The sequence below is a fragment of the Callithrix jacchus genome, chromosome 16, assembly GCF_049354715.1.
Source record: "Callithrix jacchus isolate 240 chromosome 16, calJac240_pri, whole genome shotgun sequence".
NCBI lineage: Eukaryota > Metazoa > Chordata > Mammalia > Primates > Cebidae > Callithrix > Callithrix jacchus.
The window spans coordinates 91,262,501-91,277,025 of record NC_133517.1 but is presented as its reverse complement, the minus strand read 5'-3'; the positions used below and the strand labels follow the sequence as shown (position 1 = coordinate 91,277,025).

Genomic DNA, 14,525 nt, shown 5'->3' with positions numbered 1-14,525 from the left:
AGGCCAGAGAAAAGAGATGCTGGCAAGAAAAAAGAATTTTTCTTTTCTTTATTTGACCTCCCATATTATTATAGGAAACAAAGTTTAGTGAAAATTATTTGTTTTATATACATATAAAACATATGCATATACAGATATATATAAATAAAATATATATGCATAAATATTCATATGTAAATATATATTGATTCAATATATATTTTATCTATACATTATGTAGATAAAATCAGTACAGTAACTGCATTTGGGAGCAAATATTTACAGATGGTTCTCATTATGCATTACATATGAATGTATACTAAACTTGTTATATAAATATATATAAACCAGCTTATATATACATGCACGTAATATATATACACATACATACAGATATATCTACATATGTTTTCATATATGTCTGTGTTATATATGTGTGTGTTATGATCCATACTGTATGTGATAATTCTCAATCAAGAATATTAAAATGACAGGAATAACTCCAGAGAGACACTTGAATGTTTCACATGATTCACAGGAAATCTTCTAAAGCTTGTTGAGAGATCATGTGCTCTTAATATCAAGGATTTTCCAGGAGAGGTATATTCTGTAAGATCCTCTTTATTTAGTCAAATCCAGACACCAAAAGGAAACATATAGCCACCTCATGTGCTTTTTCACAAGTCCAAAAGAATCAGAGTGATTTCCCAAGGTCTGCAACCGTATTCCTTCCTGTAGTATATCAACTTCCAAAGATTTTAAAGAATACAGCACAACAGGGTAGTCACATAAGGCAGATAATTCGTCTCCACCAATCCTGAGCCTCCTGTTACAATGGATTAATCATCAAAGTCGATTATTCTGTCAAATTCTCCAAGGGTGAAATCACACATCTTACCACTGGTGTGTGGAGCAGGCATTCCCTTCATCTTACTGGCACAGATACAAACTGTGAGTAACTTTTATGCACTGCAGAGAAGGAAGTGCTGATACATTTAAAAGGGAGCTGCTTCTCCAGTGGCACCTGCCCAGAAGTTGCTGAAAAATTATACTCCATGCATGTCTTTCAATACTCTCTACTGATAGGTCAGCAGTTATTACAAAACTGTCCTGATAAGAATCTGCTTGGAGCTTCTGGGATCATATTAACCAAAATGGAACCACTGGGTCAGAGAAAAGCAATGAGATGAATCAGAATAGCTAGCATCCCTTTCTTTTTGCCTGTTTATAGCATACCCAACCTTCAGGAGAAAATCAAATTCTTAACTCTTTGTAAGATTCTCCTCACCACCACAGAGCTCACTCATCTCCATCTTCTCTGATAATATCAGTATTGTCATTATTTCTGCAGGACCTAGTATTTCCTAAAACTCATCTTGCATTATCTGATTTTCTTCTGTTTGCATTTGTTTCAATTTCTCTGATTGGTCATTTAGCCCTTTAAGTATAGAAACCATGATGTAGTTTTTTTCTATGGTCTCCACAATATTAAGCACATACTAGATAACTTAATACATTCTAGTCCACTGATTGTTAAATTAAGAAGAAAGATGTTTATTGTTCTAGGCTTTGGTAATACATTTTTGAACTTTTAAAAAATAGTAGGCCCTTGAGAGTTATTGTTTCAGTTATAAAGTATTTGCTATCCTTATAATTTAGTAAAGAAGCATAATTAAAATTATTAATGTATGGGATCAGAGAGAAATATTTAGTTTCACATAGTATGCTGTAGCACACTGTTTTTGTTGCGCCATCTTGTCACATGCATTGTCTTTACATATCTGTATGTAGCATCCCCAAATTGTTGATGAGGGACCAGGCTCAGCAATAGTAAGTAGCTTGTCCATCATCTCATGATTAAGAAGTAGCTGGGCTGAAACTTGAACCTAAGTCATTAGACTCCTGGCTCCTACTACCAAGAGGCTGAGTTCTGGTCTTTAACGGTAAGATATTGTGTGACCTTCAGTAAGCCATCTAACTCACTGGGATACTCTCACATTATGTATAAAATAAAATAAGTGAGGTCCAAAAATTTAGAAAGTCTAAAATGTAGGGTCATGTTATTATGCAGTCATTGGTCAGAGTCATCCTGGCAACTACCCGGGACTAAGTCAGTGTCTTAGTCCCTCACTACAGTTTGGTGCCACCTGGTGGCAGTTGCTCACTTTGGCTCATATAAAATGGGGATGATTCTGGGTATGGTGGCTGACTACAACATTCAGAATAGGGGAGGCAATTCCAGGACTCTCTTGGTCAGTTGATGCCAGTTTCGTCTGTCTGATGTAAGAAGTTAGTCTTAGATAATAACCTTCACCACCTCCCAAAAATGAGAACTTTAGTATATGTCCATTTTCAAATTGTACCAGGATAGAGATTCACCATCATATTATATCTGAATTTATGTAACCATCTGGACATTATTGTGAGATATCAATGTTTTTTGAAGACTTATACTAAAAATTAAGTAAGATAGTGTCTTCGAAAGGGTTTTTGCAAGTTTAAGGCACTAATTGAATGCTAGGGATTATCATAAATTTGTAACTCCTTTAGAGAAAATTATCCATTGTTAATAAATATAACATAATATGCATTTTTTTTTCTTTTTAAACATATACAGTGGAATTACTGTTCTGCCTTGTCTCTGCCCTGATTCTGTCATCAAAAGAATTCTTCAAAACAAAGTAAAATGATGTCTGGTTCAAAAAGTCATCCACAATTTATTCCTCCCAGCCCCCAATTGCTTATTAATCCAGTCCCCATGTCTCATTTCACTATGTTTGAGGAGCCGCTCTTTCAGATGTATTTTCTTATTTAGATTTCACAACAACTCTATGTTACAAATGAGACCGATGACTTATTAAAGATTATCAACTTATTAAATGTCAGATTTGAGCCTCTAACTCAAAGTCTACTGGCTCCAAATCTGACTCTTTCTACTGCTGCTTCCTTTGTTTGACATCTTTGGGTTCAGTATGTTCTTGCCCCAAACTGTTTTTCCAGGTTGATTTTTAACCACATTCTAGTTTTTTCTTTTATAGAGGTATGCGTTTTTTCATTGTGAAACATTCTAACAGCTATCATCTGCAAAGCTGACACACTTACAAAAACTCAAGACATGGTAATGTCCTAATCAGGTATCACCATCTTCCTAATAACCAATTAAATTGTGCTAGTAGTAATTGAGATGCCTCATGGTATAAATGTGCTATGTTAATTATATGGCAATTGGAATCACCCATGTCTTTTCACTCCTCTTGTAAGTGATACAAAAGGTGTGCACACAATACACTCACACACACAGCCACACTTTGGTGTTGAATAAGACAAAAGCATCATTATAATAAATCAGGCTTTGATAGAAAGGCTGTATCATATATTGTTTGATATTGGACTCTGAATTCAGAAAGACTTGGGCTTTATTCCTCACTCTTCCATGTATAACTTGTCACCTGGAATATATTACCTAATCTTCCTAAACCTCAGTTTTCTCTTGTGTGTAATGGGGATAATATTAGAACCTTAATCATAACATTTGGGGGAAGAATAATTTTAGATAATACATATAGTGTACTTCCCACATCATCTAGTAAGTAATAAAACCTATTGCATGTTAGCAATTATTACTGTTACTGTCTTTATCAATGTTACTATTAGTATTAGTCTTTATATCTTTCAATGTGCATGACTTCAACAGAAGTGAACAATGTAACTAGTGGACTTAAAGGTTTCTCCATACCAGTAGTCTTTTGTGGTTAATATTTTATGATGGATTCCATTTTCAAATTAAATTTAACAGCCTTTATAGCTATGCAGAGACCAATATTAGAGAAGAATTGTGTCATTGGATAACGTGCATTTAGAAATAATGGTATCAAGTTTATATGATTTCATCTTACTTAACAGGGAACCACAGCCAACCTTAACTGGTAGAGAAAACTTTTCCCAATTTATATGTCACATTTAGCTTATACAAAGTATACATTTATTTTTAAGATGGGATAAGGTCCTTAAGTAATCTGACCTTAGTCACTGATTGCAAATTTTACTAACCTGTATTCTCCTAGGGATGCAAGTGAACAGAAATAGTTGCGTAAATATGCAATTTATTATTCATACAATTCTGCTGATGTCCTCATGAGCTGCCCTGCACTCCTCCCACCCACCTGATCCTGCTGTATCAATGTCCTTCTCCAACATTTTCCAGGTTTTACATATTTAACAAAACTTTGATTCAAGTTTCCACTAAATGAATGTTGAAATATGATTAATTCCCTTGCTATCTAAAGTTTAATCATAAGTTTAAAGAGTTTTCAGTCATTATTAATTCTTAGTATTCACTACTAATTTATGATTAATTTACTACTAATTTACCACTATTAATTACTAATAATCTCTAGGGTACCTTATATTGTACATGTAACTCCAGTGTATTTGTATCAAAACCTTGGAGCTGCAGATTTAGCACAATCATTTCATGAAAAATATCTGCCACATAACCTAATTGGAAAAGAAATCTCTGTCATGCCAATCAGCTAGATCGCTGCTATCTGTCAGGAAAAAGTCTGACTTCATTTTCCAATTCAAATAAGCATGTAAATTCAGGCCCCCGAGACATTCATCTCACTTCTGAATTCTTATCCTAAAATAGATACAGAGATAAGGCTCAGAAGCTTACCAACAGCTCCATCACCCAGATGAAATAAACCTCAGCTCTCTTCAACATTTCAGATGGGCTCTGAAAGGACTTCCACTTGGGAGAGGAGATGCATCCTAGAACAGTCCATTTGTTTTGGCATCTACCTTCCTGTATCTGTAAAAGTAGGGTCTTGTGCCTTTCATTGTTAAATGAAAAAGCCGTTTTTGGAAAGGAAAGTTGAAAAAGAACTAGTAAAAATGACTGTACTGTTGAAAACCTAGAAAATCATTCCTTTTTAGCAACCCATGCAGGTAAAACCCTAGGACATCCTCATATATAGTTGTCCCTCTGTGTACATGGGAGACTGTTTCAGGACCCCCAAAGACCCCAAAATCCATGCATACTCCAGTTCTGCAGTCAGACCTGTGGAACCCACGGATAAGAAATGTCAGCCCTACGTAGAGGCAAATTTCACATCCAGTGAATACTGTGTTTTCCATCTGCCTTTGGTTGATGGTCCTTTAGTAATCTTGCCTTGCTCACTGATTGCCTTTGGTTGAAAAAAAAAATTATGTTTAAGTGGATCCACAAACCCTGTTCACATATCCCAACTATAGACAGCTGCCCTAAGCCGCAGCACATGATGCAAATTTGGCAGTCAGTATGTGTTGAATGAATGAATTTCATCATGATTCATGTAGCCTTCCATATTTATAATTCTACAAAAACAGAAAGTTTATCTTTTTCTGACAGCTTTTCTGTATAATGACTATACATTATATTTTAATATAAAATCACTTTAAAAATAATATATGTTCATCGAGGCAAATTGAAAATAGGAAAAAGTATGAAATACTGCTTTGAATTCCCATTGTTGCCAGGTTACAGGGTTGTGTTTTTTTTTTCTTTTGTTTTGCATTCACACTGTATTTAGGTCACTGTTGTTTTTCACTCTATTTTTTAAAAATAAAACGTAAAGTAGACACAATATTCTCTTATTCTTACCTTCACCAGGCCTTCTCTTCATGAATATTGAATTATCAGCTACATAGTTACTCTTAAGTAATTTTTTCAGAAAAAATATACAAGAACATATATTGAAACCTTTTCATTTCACGTGAAATAGGGCATGGCTGGTTGCATTATCAAGTATGGTAGCCACTTGCCATTTGTGGCTGTGGAGCACTTGAAATGTGACTTGTCTGAATTGGAGATATGTAGCAAATGTAAAATACACACCACATTTCAAAGACTTAATACTCTATACAGGCATAATTAAAATTTTAACATAAATTATAAACTGATAATGTTTTTGATATGGTAGATTAAATGTTATTAAAATTTTACCTTTTTCCTTTTTATGTAGTTATTAAAAATTTTTAAATTATATTTATAGCTAACATTATATTTTTGGACAGCTTTGGTCCAGATGTTACCAGATTTTTTGCAACACAAAGGCCTGTACCCCTCTGAAGCATTTTTTTTTCTTCCTTCCCTACCCTGCTTTATGTTTGTAAAGAATATTTTAATTCCTGCATATCAGTTTTTTTTTTTTTTGAGACGGAGTTTTGCTCTTGTTACCCAGGCTGGAGTGCAATGGTGCGAAACTAGGTCAAGCTCCTGTGTTTGTTGGACCATGGGAGATTCCTGGGATCTTTGTTTCTATTGCTAATTTATTTTTTGATTATCCTGATTTTTTCCTTGGTTATGACTACAATTGATCTTTCAACACCAGGGTTAGGGGTGCCAATCCCCACCCCTGTGCATTTGAAACTCCACAAATAACTTCTGTGTCCTTAAAAACTTAACTAGTGATAGCCTGCTATTGACCAGAAGCCTTAGCAAAGACACAACTAGTTGATTAACACATATTTTGTATGTTATGTTTATTATACTGTATTCTTACAATAAAGGAAGCCAAGGAAAAGATGTTGTCAATAAAACTATAAGGAAGAAGAAATACATTTGCTATTCATTAAGTGGAAGGGGATTATCATAAAGGGCTCCATCCTTGCCATCCTCATATTGAATAGGCTGAGGAAGGGGAGGAAGATGAGGGGGTAGTCTTGGCTGTGTGAGGGGTGGCAGAGGCAGAAGACGTGGAGATTAAATGGGAGGCAGGAGAGACAGGCACACCACGTGTAACTTTATGGAAATACATAGTAATTTCGATCTGACTCCTTGCTCTCTCATTTCTCTAAAAATGTTTCTATATTATTTCAATCTTTCTTCCACTGTTTGTTTTTGTTTCAGTGCCAGTATCATATCAGTCCACATTGAAAAGAAACCAAAATGGTATTGAATAATCAGAACCTTTCTGCCAAATTATCTAATGTCAATCGTTTTCTGGCACATCTTCTTCCTCATCGTCTGGCATTGACCTAGAAACACTCATCTCCATGTCATCTGCTAATTCCTGTGGGGTGGTGTCTATTTGCTCTTGAATTTCTCCAAGATCCATATCATAAAAACTTTATCCCCCACTTTTTTTCCTCTACCCACAGTCTCTTTCATGATATTCTTCACTCGCTTTGTTGAAAATCCTGTGAAGTCATGCCTAACATCTGGACACAGTTTTCTCCAGCAGGAATTTATTGTTTTGGGGCTTTCACAGCTTCTTCTATAACAATGATGGCATCTTCAGTGGTATAAACCTTCCAGACTTTCATGGAATTCTGTTCGAGTTCTCTTCCACAGCATTGACAGTCCTCTCCATACAGTACCATGTGAAATAAGCCTCAAAGTACCTTACAACCCCTCGATTTAAAGGCCACATAGACTACTTCAACACCTGTGGTATTGAATTAATGAAGATCTGAGTGGCCAGGAGCATTGCGCAATATCAAAAGAACTTTAAAAGGCAGACTCATGTACTGACAAGATGCTTCCTGACATCAGGGACAAAGCATGGGTGAAACCAATCCAGAAAAAAAAGGTTCTTATTATCCAGGCCTTCTTCTTGTGCAGCCAGGAGACTGGCAGCTAATGTTTATGTTTCTTTGCAAGGCTGGAAGGTTAGCAGCTTTATAGATAAGGGCAGTTGTGATCATAAACGTGAATACATTTGCCCTAAACAGTAGAGTTAGGCCATTCCTTTCTGCCTTAAATCCTGGTGCTTGCTTTTCTTTCCTACTAATAAATAACCTTTGTGGCATTATTTTCTCTGAGAATAGAACACTTCCATTGACATTAAAAGAAAGTGTCCAGACAGGTATTCTTTCTCCTCAATGATATGCTTAATGGCATCCTGGAATTCATTTGCAGCCTCTTCGTTGGCCAAAACTACTTCTCCTGTTATCTTTACATTTTTAAAGCCAACCTCCTGTCTAAAATTATCAAACCATCCTTTGCTGGCATTAAATCCTACAAATTTAGATTCTCCACCTTCTCTTTGCTCTATGTTGTCATATAATGACATAGAGTAAAAAATCATTTTAGATCTATAGGTATTTCTTTCTTACAGCAATCCTGCACTCACATAAAAACTGTATTTTTAATATGGGCAAAAAAACTATTTCACAAAAAGTGCAAGATTTTTATGTCTGCTGACATAGCTGCAGCAAGAGCTTCACGAATTTCATTCTATTTTTCAGTGTGCTGATTCACTCATCCTGAAATGATGGGCAACCCAGCTGCAGACCTCTGTCTATGATATATATCAAGCAATTCAGCTTTTTCTTCTAATGCCATGATTTCTCTCTGTTTCTTGGGAGCACTTCCAGTATCACCAGTGACACTTTGTATGGGTTCCATGGTGTTATTTAAGGTTTATGGTATTACACTAAACACAATGAAAAAATGGGCAGCAACAACCATCATTTTTTATGAGATAAGCCATTTACTGGAAAGAGAAATTGCTCACATAGAAATGATTGGCATCACTCACATGGCATTTTAAGCAGATTCTACCAACACTTTAGCTCAGCACAACAGCAATAGGAAGTGGAAAACAAATTATTATAATGAATTTTATGCAATTATTATTACTGCATCTTTATATTTGTTTAAATTTCTTTTGACTGTGAATGTTACCTTTTTCTGTTTGTGTTTGAGTAAGTTTTGATAAATTTTAACTTTTTATGATAGATTTGTGTATATTTTATGGTAGTGAATGATTAAAGTGTCTACATATATTTTATGCATTCATGACATTTCTATTTCTTAATTTTTTGATATTTCTGTGCTATGTCATTCATCTTGGAGTTTTTTCAAATTGTCACAAGTCTCCAAATATTTTTCTGTATATTTATTGAAAATACATAAGTAGACCCCATGCAGTTCAAACCTGCATTATTCAAGAGTCAACTGTATATTCTCAAATCACATTTTAAAATCTGCTTTTACAACATCCTTACTCTTTTTTAAAACATCATTTTTTCTTGTTTTTCTTACAAGTAACTTTATAGATTTGAATCTACGTGACTGATTTGATTTTCTAAAGTGTCAGTTCTACTCTCTAGCTCCAAAGCAATATTTTGCTTTTATAATTAGTTTCCTTAAAATTATTCCTTTCAGTTTTATCCAGTTATCTTTGTACATCAACCTGGCATTTCCTTATGGCTTTTACCTACTGTCTCACAATTCCATGTCTTATCTTTCATTAGTGATATGTTATTTTCTGAAAAAAATTCTCTGATGCATATTCCAAATTATTTTCAAAAGTATACTCTTCTAAGTAAGAATAACATATTTTTTCTCTATTTCTGTAATAAATATTCCTAGGCTGTTCAAATATATCCATTTTTAAATGAGAAGAGAGAACTATCCGGAACTGATTTCTTGATTCCCAAGAAATCAAGACAATTGCTCTATATGTCATCTGGGATACTTTTAAGAGTGAACAAGGGTACAACTCATAGTTATACCAGTATTTCTGGCATAAATCAGAATATATGGTAACTCACCCCAAATTCATGCTGTGTCATTTGAGCAATAGTCTAATTTTCTGTTTAAATATCCAGCAGGAAAATGGAGACATGGCTCAGAACTCAATTCCTATGACTTAACTAGGGTTTTATATGTTGTATATACTGCTATAAGAGGTCTTCTTGTTCCAGAGATGGTACCTCAGTCTCTAAGATATTATCTCCAAAAAATACAAGTCTTGTACATTAGCTCTCACCACATAGCATCTCTCCAAGTATGTTTTTCTCTCAATTTTAGTTTAATTTGTGGGAAGAGGGTCATTGGGTCTATGATTCAACCCAGTTCAACCAAGGTTCTTATGAATAGAGACAGAAAACAGTATTCTGGTCATATCAACAAGTGTAGTATCCCAAAGCAGACCTTGTGGAAGCAGTCTATAGGAAAATGAAAAATAAAATAACCTATTTTTAAGCATGCAAATCTCCATCATTTCCTGCTTCTCTGACCATTAGTTGCTTTATTCAGTCTGATTTCAGTGGCCTTTCAGCTGAAGAAATTCCATCGAGATACTGGCAGTAGCCTGCTTCTGGCTTGGATGTTGTGATGGTTTTGTGATTTTTCTGTTTTTGCATGAGGATTTTAATAAGAATTATTTGGAGAGGCTAAAGTGCCAGTAACAGCCTAATGCTATTTAAATTTTTTATTGTTGACTTCTAAGTTGTATAGCTTTAGTATTTAGAATTCTATAAAACTGAATTCTTCTACCTTCTCCTTATGTGGAAAGGAGAAAGCTGTGGGGAGCCTGATGTTAATAATTCAGATTCATAATGATAAAGAGGGAAAATAGTTTTTGTACTGTGTAAAGAAAGCATTCAGGAAAGAACAACGAATTCCATAAATGTTCTGGGCTGCTCAGTACTACAACGGATTGCTCTGTTGGTATCTTCATCACTAGGACTGGTCAGTAAATAACTAGCAGATGCTTTGTTTGTGCCAGTGTCAACTTTGTGCAAGCACTGGTCAAGGTGATGAGGATTAAAAACACTAAGATCTAATCCCTTGTCACAAATGAGTTTATAGTCAATCTCCTTGGAAAGAAGGGATGCATTTAAGATTAGCAGTAATATCACATTTTAAATTTCCAATGGATGAAACCATTGGAAGTTTAGATGATAAGTATGGCAGGATGCAAGGCAAAGCCTGCCTGCTCTGGGCTACTGCTAAAACATCATGATGGCAGGAGTCTGTGAATTAAGTTTTGGAAGTGGTGAAGTCCCTAGATAAGCTAAGGACAGGTATTACAGGAGAATTATGAATAAATACTAGGGTTGGGAGAACATATAGAACATGCAGAGGATAGCATACAGAAGAATATGGAAAGTAGAGGGGATTGTCACATGTAAAGGAATGTGACAAGCTAGGTCACAAAAGCGAATAGTGATGGATACATTGAACTGGATTGTAGGGCTATGCATGCCAAGCTAATGTGGAGATAGTAAATCTTTGGATATGTTGAATCATCATTACAAAGAGCCTGTATTACTTATGTTTTTTGTTTTTGTTTTTTTAACATAAACTCAAAATTTTATTGTCTTCCTAAAAGAAAAGATGACATTTAGAACTGGATCACTTGGCCCTTTCTCTTCTTATCTCCTCCCAGTTCAAAATGCTTGCATCTTTTAATCGCCAACATTCTCTTAGATCTGCAGTTGGGCTCAACGCACTCAAGCCTTAGCACAATCTTCTTTGTAGTTTTAGCCTTTTTCTGGAAAATCGGCTTAGTTTGCCCACCATAGCCACTCTGCTTCCTGTCATAATGCCACCTTCCCTGGGCATACAGAGAATCCTTGTCCTTCTTGTACTGTGTTGCTTCGTGGGGTTGGTGCTTTTCATACTTCTTACAAAAATAGAAAGTCTGGCGGGTTTAGGAACGTTCATCATGTTTGTGTGAGCGCTAACAGCATGGAAAGAAAGAGTGAGTATTTATGCTTTAAAACTTTTATTGTAAATGTTTCTGTTACCTGGGATTTTGGTTGACTTTTTTTTTTCTAAGAAAAGCATAATTGCTGGGTGCAACATTATGTGCCCATAGTTGCAACTACTCTGGAAGCTGAGGCAGGAGGATCACTTGAACTCAGGAGTTCAGGGCTGTAGGCATTATGATCACACCTGTGAATAGCCATTGCTCTCCAGTTGGTGCAGTGAGACCCCCATCTCTATACAGAAATAGATAGATAAATAAATAAAGCATAAAGTGAAACAAGGTGCTATGAGATCTCCTACTATGCGACTTAACCGTTGATTTCTGAAACTCCTAAAACTAAAGCTATTTTTTAAGTTACAAAAATGAAGTAAAGTTTTATTCCTAGTTATGCAACCAACTAGTTTTAACCTGTTCTCTCAGCTAAAGTTTTTGAAAAATTAGGCTATTAACAAATCAACCCCCAACTATTTAATGAATAGATGGATATAACCATCATCACCTAGTACTTTGTTCAGGTTACAAACTAATTATAGTGCTCCCCTCATTGCACTGCGGCTTTTAGGTGAAAAGAGGATACTGAGCCAGAAAAACAAATAATTACCACTCAATAAGTCAGTGCTTTAATAAATATAAATATGCCCACCGTGTGCTAGGGAAAAGATAGAAGGGAATGAAGTTGTCTAGAGATTTGCAGAAAAGTATCATAGAGCAATGAATATTGATGATCAGAAAGGACTGGTAAATGTTCAACAGCAGACAAAGGAAGGAGGCTATTCCAGGTAGAAGAAACTTCAAGATAAAAAGTAAAGAAACATCATAGTATGTTTAGAAAATACAAAATCAAACAGCTCTGAATGGTTGAAGTGTTGGATTCAAGGGGAGATGTCATGAGAGATAAGATTATAAAGACAGTTTGAGACCAGATTGTAAAAGGTTCGAAACCAACCTTTAACAAATATGCAAATAAGCGTTCAAATGGTTTTTATGGTAATTTGCAATAGTACTTACATTAGAGAAGGTATTGTAATTGTAATAGTACTCATATTAAAGAAGTTATATAGACCCTATGATGGAATTTCTAAACTCTAGAGTTTTTATTTCCAGTGGCTTAAGATCCTAGATATAAATGTCTGTATCAATCAGAATAGGATTAAATAGGCTGCAATAACAGGCGACTCCAAAAATCTCAGTGGCTTAAAACAGTTTATGCTATGTACTTATTGAAGGTTAACTCTTGCACTTTTCCATAATTTATTTCCCAACCCAATCTCAAGAAACTGTTCTCTGGAACAATGCTTAACTTGAGGCAGAGAGAAAAGAGACCATGTTAAAACCCAAGCTGTTTTTTTTAAACTTCCAACAAGAAATGACACATGTGACTCATGCACACCTTTCATTGGTCAAAGCAAATACCCTGGACTGCCTGTCAATGAGACAGGGAAGTATAGCCTTCTCCCAGGGAGACACAGGAAGTGCATAGTCTACAATTTCCAGTCTACCTCATTAAATCTCATGTAAAGAAAATCTCAAAGTTTGAGACATCTTGAATAATTCATTCATATTTAAGTAGAGTCTTCAAATTAAGGACCTTAATGTGCTGATTTGCGACAGAGACAGTTGTACTATTAAATAGAAACTTATCTTTGAAATTCATTTAAAGTTGTAAAAGCAATTCCTTCTCTCCTCCAACCCTTTGCCAATGTTCAAAAAACAGCTGTTTTCCAGGACACTGTGCTAGATGCTTTCAAATACATTGTCTCATTTAATTTGCAAAACTGTGAAATCTGTGTTGGATAAGAAGGTGCTGAGTGTTTAGGTGACTGAGAACATATGGTTAGTAAGGGTACTAAGATGGTTTTCAGGAGGCCTGTAGTGGTAGTACTATGTATCTGATGTTCTCGAGGAATTTTTCAATTAGATTTGGAAGTGTTACATTTGAAAATAAATGCATTAAGGAATTATTTACACAAAATCACTATTTTTCTATACAGAAATGTTACATATTTCTGAAGCTAAGTTCATTATTGTCTATCTTATAATTGAGAAGCACTTGAAAATAGGGATGCACTTTACCAAGTAGGATTTAATAGTTTATGATTTTCTTTGAGCCACCTATACAATACCCATATAAGGCTCATTACAATGAGCCTTGATTAAAGCATTCAGGTTTTAAAATTTTCATTGTAAAGGATTTTGTTGTTGTTGTTGTGTGTGTGTTTTTGGCTTGGGATTTTGGTTGACCTTTGTTTATTTTTTTCTAAGAGAAGCCTAAGAGCCTGGCACAGTGAGCCTGCCTATATTATGCATAAATATTGTACAGACATTTTAGTAAACCATCACTTTCTTTGCATATTCCTATGTTTTCTTTATATTAAAGCCATACCTGTATGTACTTTAATAGCATTACTCTAAGCATTTGGTATCCCCTACATTGCTACACAAATCTTTTGAAGAGTCCCCATGAAGAGTGTAAATAAATCACTTTCAACTATTGGCCTCATATAACCTAATTCATATTCTCCAAATTTCTATTCTGTGATTCATTGACATGCTGGAAGTTTCTCTTTTTGTGCAACCTCATTTCCTCTTTACTGAAATGTCTTTCTCATTGTTGAGGTATAACTTGGGATACTCCAGATGAAGTTGTTTTTTCATTATGTGTCTACTTGTGTTTATACATCTATATGCATACTCTATTAAATACATATAGTACTTCCATGTATACTATATGTATTATATATGTAGTATACATAATATATTTAAATATATTATACATTGTGGCATGTAATATTTATACTATAATTGTATCTAGTCTCTGCTGTTTCATTTATTACTTCTTTCATTCACTTATCTACTTATTTAATTTAAAATATTAATTAAATGTCTGCAGTATCCCAGGTACTGTCCTAGACCCCGAGAATAGAGAAGTATCAAGACTGATGAGACCCTGACCAACAGAGGTTTCTGTTAGTGGCAATGCTTAGGTTACTGAGTTTTTGTCATCCTCCACAGTGTCATTTACAATGCTCTGGCTTATGGTAGAACATGCAGTGTCTAGGA

The 14,525-nt window shown here is 34.9% G+C and overlaps 1 protein-coding gene and 1 pseudogene across 7 annotated transcripts in view; one reads left to right on the top strand and one right to left on the bottom strand.

Annotated features, from left to right (window-relative positions):
- The window catches only part of ZFPM2 (zinc finger protein, FOG family member 2), a 473,192-nt gene that overhangs the window by 387,211 nt on the left and 71,456 nt on the right, over positions 1-14,525 (top strand). The window lies entirely within an intron of this gene.
- On the bottom strand, positions 11,097-11,422 carry LOC118148352 (large ribosomal subunit protein eL42-like; annotated as a pseudogene).